Consider the following 9,055-nt stretch of genomic DNA (forward strand, 5'->3'; position numbering starts at 1 on the left):
GAGGAAATCGGAAACCGAAGGACAGGCAGAGTTCCCCGAGACACCGGCACTCTCCCGCCAGGGCCCCCGGGCTCCCCGCCACAGACACTGCCCGGGACGCCGGCACCGCCGGTGCTGACACCGGTAATCCCGGCAGCTCCTCGTCACGCTGCCCCAGCCCTTCCCCGTACCTGCTGCTGGCACCCTGGGCACTGGAGTCCCCACGAGTTACCAGCGGTGGGGTGTCGGGGAATATTGTTACAATATTGTTACAGCTAGCGGGGAAAATCAGGGGTAAAAGTAAATTGCAACATAACAAAGAAGGGATTGAGGAATGCTGAATCTACAGTGAGGGTTGCCGAGCAGGTGCTGGGCTGGCATGAGGAAGAGGAAGAAAGTTGCAGCTTGCTGATAGGAGGGAGGAGCGCTTGAAACTGCTGAATCGGTCTGTGGCCTCGCTTATAGTTTCAAAATGAATAGACAAAGTGTATCAAGAAATAGAATGAAACATTAAACAAAGCCCTGCTTCAGAGTAATCATGGAAGTAGAAACATGTACTGTATAAAAAGAGCTGTGCTGCTTGCAATAAATCATCATCATCAATGATCTGAAACTCATCTGTGCGTCCTGTCGTTACTGCCACAGTGGGGGTGTAAAGCAGCTCACACTGACCCGTCATCACAAAGCCCCTCTCGCGCGTCCGATGGAGGAGGCTGCTTCCTGCACAAGCCATTTCTCACACACAAGCGTAGATCACACCGATGGAGCCGTGGGACAGGCAGAGCTGCTGGAGCGAGAGGAGCGATGCTCCCTGCAGCGGCACGTTACTGTGAGGGTTTTGGACGTAAATACCTAGAAACCAGCACCAGCAAGGCTCATTCATCATCCCAAACCCCAACTCGGTCACAGACATCAGCCTCCACAAAGGTGCTCCCAGAAGACATGATGGCACAGTGCGATTGCCCTCACATCGTGCCTGCAAACAGCGCTGCTGCAGACACCCAGAGCCAGCTTTTTCAGGATCTCATTCCCAAGGCATCGCAGGCAATGAAACCAGACACACCCCAGCTGCCACACTCTCAGTTGCTCACAGCCATGACGGCCAGACACCAAGGCCATCACAGATAGAGACGTGCACGGTGGTTTCCAGATATCGTGTTCACAAGTAATGTCCCAACACCTGTGAAACCAGCTCTGCTGTGAAACAGCTCTGTGTGCCACAAAGGCCCCAGAAGGGGCCTGAGACTCTGGCTCCCAAGTATGGACCCCACAAAGCACAGCTGGCAAAATCCCTCTTGCCTCGATCCACCCCTGACAGTCAGAGATGCGCCCGCCACACATGGAGCTCAGATCTTGGGGCCCCCGAGCGACTGGATATTGGCACCAGCACTGCTTTTGGGGAGAGCCCACTCACCCGCCCACTGCTCCCAGCGACCCCACGGACTGCAGTTGTGCCAGGCGCCTTGTCCTGCCATCACCGGCACCAACAGGGACGTCCCAGGAGATCCAAACCCCGTACACTGAGCACCCTCCACACCTCAGCAGTCCTGTGATGCCCGGCACAAGCTGCGCTTACTGGGATGCTGCAGAGGTTCCATGGGAGGAAGGTTACACGTGATCCCTCAGCAGTACGCACACACGTGTTGGCTTTACGTGGCAAGGTTTTGGTAGCAGAGGGGCTGCAGGGGTGGCCTCTGCGACAAGAAACCAGAAGCTGCCCACATGTTGGGCAGAGCCAGCTGCAGCATGAACCCACTGCGGCACAGATGCAGTTGGGAGAAGAGTAAGAATGTGTGAGAGCAACAACTCTGCAGACACCAAGGTCAGTGAAGAAGGAGGGGGAGGAGGTGCTTCAGGTGCTGGAGCAGAGATTCTCCTGCAGCCCGTGGGGCAGCCCATGATGAGGCAGGCTGTTCCCTGCAGCCCCTGGAGGACCATGGTGGAGCAGACACCCACCTGCAGCCCATGGAGGACCCCATGCTGGAGCAGGTGGAGATGCCCTTAAGGAAGCTGCAGCCCATGGAGAGCCCACACAGGAGCAGGCTCCTGGCAGGAACTTCAGCCCCTGGAGGGGACCCTACGCCCCATTCCCCATCCCCCTACGCTGCTTGCGGAGAGAGGAGGTAGAAAAGTCAAGTGTGAAGTTGAGCCTGGGAAGAAGGGGAGGGTGGAGAGAAGGAGGTTTTAGTTTTGGTTTTGTGTCTCATTATCCTACTCTATTTTTAATCGGCAATAAATTAAATGGATCTTCCCCAATTCCAGTCTTTTGCCCGTGACGGTAACTGGTGAGTGATCTCCCTGTCCTTATCTCAACCCATGAGCTTTTTCATCATATTTCCCCCCCCCCATCCTGCTGAGGAGGGGGAGTGGGAGCGCGGCTGTGTGGGTGCCTGGCAGCCAGCCAAGGTCCACCCACTACTGCACATTTCTGGGAATCGCTGTGTTCTTGTCACAACCTCCCCAACCTCCCCACCACAGTTCAGACACCGAGAAAAGGAAAAAAAAAAAAAACAAAACCATCATCTTAGTAACAAAAAGCCCTTTCCAGGTTTTTCTTGAGGTCTCTGTATGGAGCAGAGCTTACACGTTCTCCTGTCATGCTACATTTATTTGCTTTTGTAAGTGAATATTCTGCTTTCTCACTTCTCAGCTCTTGTTAGGAAAGTGCACTTAATGCTCGCTGCCTGTATTTCATCGGGCTGAGAGTCTGTTGTGGCTTAACCCCAGACAGCAACTAAGCACCACCCAGCTGCTCGCTCACTACCCCCCCACCCCCCGCAGTGGGATGAGGGAGAGAATTGGGAAAAAAAAGGTAAAACTTGTGGGCTGAGATGAAGACAATTCAATAGGACAGAAAAGGAAGGGAACATAATAATGATGATAAAAGAATGTACAAAACACGTGATGCACAATGCGATTGCTCACCATCCGCTGACCAACGCCCAGCAGCCCCTGAGCAGCCACAACACGCCCCAGCCAGCTCCCCCAGGTTTGTTGCTCAGCATGACGCCACATGGTCTGGAATATCCCTTTGGCCAGTCGAGGCCAGCTGTTCCAGCTGTGCCCCCCCCAGCTCCTCGTGCACCCGCTGGCAGGGCAGGGTGAGGAGCTGGGAAGTCCTTGCCTTAGTGTAAGCCCTGCTCGGCAACAACTCCAACATCAGCGTGTTGATCAGGATGAACAGATCGTCCTGAGTGCCATTACACGGCACATACAGGACAATCGGGGCATCGGGGCCAGCCAACATGGATTCATGAAAGGCAGGTCCTGCTCGACCAACCTGGTCTCCTTCTATGACCAAGTGACCCGCTTAGTAGATGAGGGCAGGGCTGTGGATGTATCTATCTAGACTTCAGTAAGGCATTCGACACTGTCTCCCACAGCATCCTCCTGGACAAACTGGCTGCCCGGGGCTTGGATGGGTGGACTCTTCGATGGGTTAAAACCTGGCTGTATGGCCGAGCCCAGAGAGTGGTGGTGAACGGGGCAAAGTCCAACTGGCGGCCGGTCACTAGCGGTGTTCCCCAGGGCTCAGTTCTGGGGCCGGTGCTGTTCAATATCTTTATAGATGATCTAGACGTAGGGATTGAGTGCACCGTCAGCAAATTTGCAGATGACACCAAGGTGGGTGGGAGTGTCGATCTGCTGGAGGGTAGGAAGGCCCTACAGAGGGATCTGGACAGGTTGGATCGATGGGCAGAGACCAACGGCATGAGGTTCAACAAGAACAAGTGCCGCGTCTCACACTTCAGCCACAACAACCCCCTGCAGCGCTACAGGCTGGGGGAAGAGTGGTTAGAAAGCAGCCGGCGGAAAGAGACCTGGGGGTGCTGATCGACAGCCGGCTAAACATGAGCCAGCAGTGTGCCCAGGTGGCCAAGAAGGCTAATGGCATCCTGGCCTCTATCAGGAATAGTGTAGCCAGCTGGTCTGGGGAAGTGATCGTCCCTCTGTGCTCAGCACTGGTGAGGCCGCACCTTGAATCCTGTGTCCAGTTCTGGGCCCCACAGTTCAAGAGAGATGTTGAGGTGTTGGAGCGAGTCCAGAGGAGGGCGACCAAGCTGGTGAAGGGTCTGGAGGGTCTGACCTCTGAGGAAGGGCTGAGGGAGCTGGGGGTGTTTAGCCTGGAGAAGAGGAGGCTCAGAGGTGACCTTATTGCCATCTACGACTACCTGAAGGGAGGTTGCAGTGAAGTGGGAGTCAGCCTCTTCTCCCAGGCAACCAGCGATAGGACAAGAGGACACAGCCTCAAGCTTGGCCAGGGGAGGGTCAGGTTGGACATTAGGAAGCATTTCTTCTCAGCAAGGGTCATTAGCCATTGGAAGGGGCTGCCCAGGGAGGTGGTGGAGTCACCATCTCTGGAGGTGTTTAAGAAAAGCCTGGACATGGCACTTAGTGCCATGGTCTAGTTGCCATGGTGGTGTCAGGGCAATGGTTGGACTCGATGATCCCAGAGGTCTCTTCCAACCTGTTTGATTCTGTGATTCTGTGTTATCAACGCTCTTCTCATCCTAATCCAAAGCACAGTGTTACACCCACCACAGCACATTTCTGGGAGTTGCTGTGTTCTCACCACAACCTCCCCACCACAGTTCAGACAAGTAGAAAAGAAAAAAAAAAAAAAGGAAAAAAAAAATCATCTTAATGGCAAAAAGTCCTTTCCAGGTTTTACTTGAGGTCTCTGTGTGGAGCAGAGCTTACATGTTCTCCTGTCATGCTACAGGAGAACATGTCATCCTGCTCCGGCAGGGGAATTGGACTAGATGATCTTTCAAGGTCCCTTCCAATCCCTGACATTCTGTGATTCTGTGATAAAGTGATTTGCTTTTGTAAGTGAATATTCTGCTTCTTCACCTCTCAGCTCTTGTTAGGAAAGCACACGTAATGCTCGCTGCTTGTCTTTCATCGGGCTGAGTGTCTCCATCCCCTCTGGGTCTTTCCGAGATTCCCGTCAGCGCCGTGCCCTCACCCTCGGCAATGAACGTGGCTGGCTGGGAGCTAGTCCCACCCATTTAGAGGAAACGCTCCTCTTCTTGGAAGGAACCTCAGCAGACAACAACAGGCCCGATCCGTTAAGGAACACGACTGTATAAAACAGCCTCACGCCTTCTCCATTTCCCCTCTCCCACACAAGTGACACCCAGTGTCACTGGTTCTTGTCCTTTTAAGGAATCATCTGTCATGTGTCCGTTCCATACCTCTGCCAGGGTCAAATAGCTCCACCCCCTGATCGTACCTAAAGAGCTTTCTGGGGAGGGGAAGGAGTTGAAGGACACGCATCCAGTCCCCAGGTCCAAAGGATCTGGAGTGCTCATCAAAAAAAAAAATCAAAACACTCAAGAGGATCTCATTGAATTCATGGCCTAAAACCAGCAAGGGGGGCAATACTCTGCAGTGGCAGGACATCGTTCGTGGACCAATGCAGAAACTGCTGATACTGCAACACCAGACGTGGCGTAGCAACAGGATGGAGGGGTCCCAGTTTCACTGTTAGGAAGAAAAAAAGAAAGTATTACGCCAGGCAGGGCAGTCTTCTGAGCAGCACAAAGTCCCTAGTAACCAAGAAAAGCATGTGAAAAAGGGGAAGGGAGAAAAAAGTGTTTGTTCAGCTTTGCACTTGTTTGCGTGCAGCAGAGGCAGCCTGGCGGCCCCGCCAGCACGGGAAACCCCGGGTCAGCTCTAGGCGTGCAGCTTGGGGCAGAAACCCAAAACGAATCCAGCAGGACCCCCTGTGATGACAAAAAAAAAAAAAACAAGGCACATATTAAAAGTCAGGACGAAGAGGGCTTACTCCTGTGTAGGGTCTCATTGTGGTTTTTTCACAGGTTTCTAGTAGCACTTTCCCAGTTTTGCTGAACTCCATGAAGCAGCGCTACAGACTCACTGCCAGAAGGCAGCACTGCCAAAGAACTGAGGAGTTTGCAGCAAAGCAAACTGAAGAGTTTGAGGCCTGCAGAGGGTGGAAGCAAGGGCAGGCAGCCTGGGAGGGACACAGGGACATTGAGCAGCCAGGAAGCACGTTCAGAAAGCTAAAGCCCTGATAGAGTTAAACATGGCCAGGGATGTCAAGGGCAACAAGAAAAGCTTCTGTAGGTGTGTCAGTGAGAAAAGGAAGACCAGGAAAAATGTGGGCCCTCTCCGGAAGGAAACGGGAGACCTGGTTACCCAGGATATGGAGAAGGCTGAGGTACTCAATGGCTTTTTTGCCTCAGTCTTCATCGACAAGTGCTCAAGCCTCACTGGCCAAGTCACAGAAGGCAGAGGCAGGGACTGGGAGAATGAAGAAACACCCACTGTAGGAGAAGATCAGGTTTGAGACCATCTAAGGAACCTGAAGGTGCACAAGTCCATGGGCCCTGATGAGGTGCATCCACGGGTTCTGAGGGAACTGGCAGATGAAGTTGCTAAGCAGCTATCCATCATTTTTGAGAAGCTGTGGCAGGCTGGTGAAGTCCGCACTGATGGAAAAGGAGAAACATAACCCCCATTTTTGAAAAGGGAGAAAAGGAAGACGCAGGGAACTACAGGCCAGTCAGTCTCACCTCTGTGCCTGGCAAGATCATGGAGCAGATCCTCCTGGAAACTATACTGAGGCACATGCAAATCAAGGAGGTGATTGGTGACAGCCAACGTGGCTTCACCAAGGGCAAATCATGCCTGACAAATTTGGTGGCCTTCTACGATGGGGTTACAGCACTGGTAGATAAGGGAAGAGCAACTGATGTCATCTACCTGGACTTGTGCAAAGCATTTGACACTGTCCCACACGACATCCTTGTCTCTACATTGGAGCGACATGGACTTGACGGATGGACCACGCGGTGGATAAGGAATTGGCTGGATGGTCGCACTCAAAGAGTTACAGTCAACGGCTCGATGTCCAAGTGGACACCAGTGATGAGTGGCGTTCCTCAGCGGTCAGAATTGGGACTGGGGCTGTTTAACATCTTTGTCGGCAACATGGACAGTGGGACTGGGTGCGCCCTCAGCAAGTTTGCCAACGACACCCAGCTGTGCAGTGCGGTGACACGCTGGAGGGAAGGGATGGCATCCAGAGGGACCTGGACAGGCCGGAGAGCTGGGCCCGTGCGAACCGCATGAAATTCAACAAGGCCAAGTGCAAGGTCCTGCGTGTGGGTCAGGGCAATCCCAAGCACAAATAGAGGCTGGGTGGAGAATGGACTGAGAGCAGCCCAGAGGAGAAGGACTTGGGGGTGATGGTCGATGAGCAGCTCAACACGAGCCGACAACGTACGCTTGTGCCTCAGCTGAGAGGCAGCACGTGATTTGGGGAGCAGTGCCGTGGAGTGCAGGTGCAGGGTAAATTGGGCTCCCTTAAACCAAAGGTTCCCTGGTACTCAGGTGTATTAACCTTCAAGACAAGGCGCCATGTGAGCCCCGTGCCCATCAGCTCCACCCAGCTCTCTAGCTCAGATGGAGCAGGGATCCGTGAGCCCTGGCTGGAGGCAGGTCAGGAACCACAGGCATAATCCCCCTCTGACTCACCTCCCCTCTGATACACATCTAGTCACTGGTGGAACTTGAAAAGTTTTACAAGTGTGGCATCATGTTCATCTGACGCCTGTTTTTCAAGAACTGCTACTTGGGTGATGAGTTACGTGCTTATTGTAAACAGTAAACTCCATTTCTTTGGCCTTGAGACAGATTTAGACGCGTTCAGCTTCTTTTATCTGAGATCTCAGGACTTCTTATACATTTGCAGTTCCTTCATAGCACCTCCTTTTGCGTCCCCAGTTTCAGCTCTTACTGCTCCTCACGTATCAAACAAGAAAACCCTCCATGACTCACAGGATGGGAATGTAAGAACATAACAGGAAACTAAACAGAAAATCAACTTCAATTCCCCATGCTGCTTAATTGCACTCTAACCACAAATTTTCTTGAGGCCACATCTTAGTACAACACTTGGGATGTGGCAACCAGACATTAACATACTGCTTATATGTAAAGCACTGGCAGGTTTATGGTATTCTCCCCAGTGGTGTTAAACCTGGTGACTTTGCCTCTTTGTAAAGCTGACCTGTAGCAAACATGGCAGCTCTGAATCCACTCCAAGCTGCGCTGAGGAGTGGGATTTTCAGTTGAAGAACTAGTGAGAAGCCACCTGGCTGGGGAAGACCTCTGCCCCAGCAGATAGGATGTGGTTTGCAAGACTTGGGTACAACAGCCTCGTTTCTCACTCCACGCTGCCCGGGAGGCTTTCCCCTCCCTGGCAGCCTCACCTGCCCAAGGAAGCTTACGCAGAGAAAAGCCAGGCACATTTTCACAGTGATGCCCCTCAACATCCCTTTGGGTTGGTAACTAAAGTTTAACAGTCTTTTAAAAAGCTTTGGTGTCAAAAAAGTCACTGCAGCTGAATCTGCACAAATTAGCCCACCCCTCCTAGAGCAGATGCACAAGAGCTATTTAAAGAGCTCTGAGTTTGTCCCAGCTTTATGCTTATCCATAGTGACAAAAGCAGCACAAAGCCAGCTGGTACAATCTGGAACTGCCCAAAGCTGGTTTTGAACACGCTTGCACACCTTGGAGGAAGGCAGCCGGGACCAGCACGCTGCAGCTCATGGCTGGTCAAGAACTAGGAGCCCATGGCAAGTCGAACAGCTCACCTGTGCTGGAGTGACGCCTCCCTCCGTGGGCACGTCCCCTCTCACTGCAGGATTCTCTCCTTTTCAGTTACTTCACGTAATGTATTACTCACCTTCTCCTCCCAGAAACTGCATCTGACTGAAACACAAACAGTACCGAAACCTCAGGAAGAAACTTCAGACAGATCACACGAAAGGTGATGAACTTAAACTGAAAAAATCCCAAAAAAATCTGAGGGAGCATAAAGTGATTAAGGTATTTGACAGTACCGAAAATGCAGCCTCAAGCTTGGCCAGGGGAGGTTCAGGTTGGACATCAGGAAGCATTTCTTCTCAGCAAGGGTCATTAGCCATTGGAAGGGGCTGCCCAGGGAGGTGGTGGAGTCACCATCTCTGGAGGGGTTTAAGAAAAGCCTGGACATGGCACTTAGTGCCCTGGTCTAGTTGCCATGGTGGTGTCAGGGCAATGG

The sequence above is a fragment of the Nyctibius grandis genome, chromosome 28, assembly GCF_013368605.1.
Source record: "Nyctibius grandis isolate bNycGra1 chromosome 28, bNycGra1.pri, whole genome shotgun sequence".
Classification (NCBI taxonomy): Eukaryota; Metazoa; Chordata; class Aves; order Nyctibiiformes; family Nyctibiidae; genus Nyctibius; species Nyctibius grandis.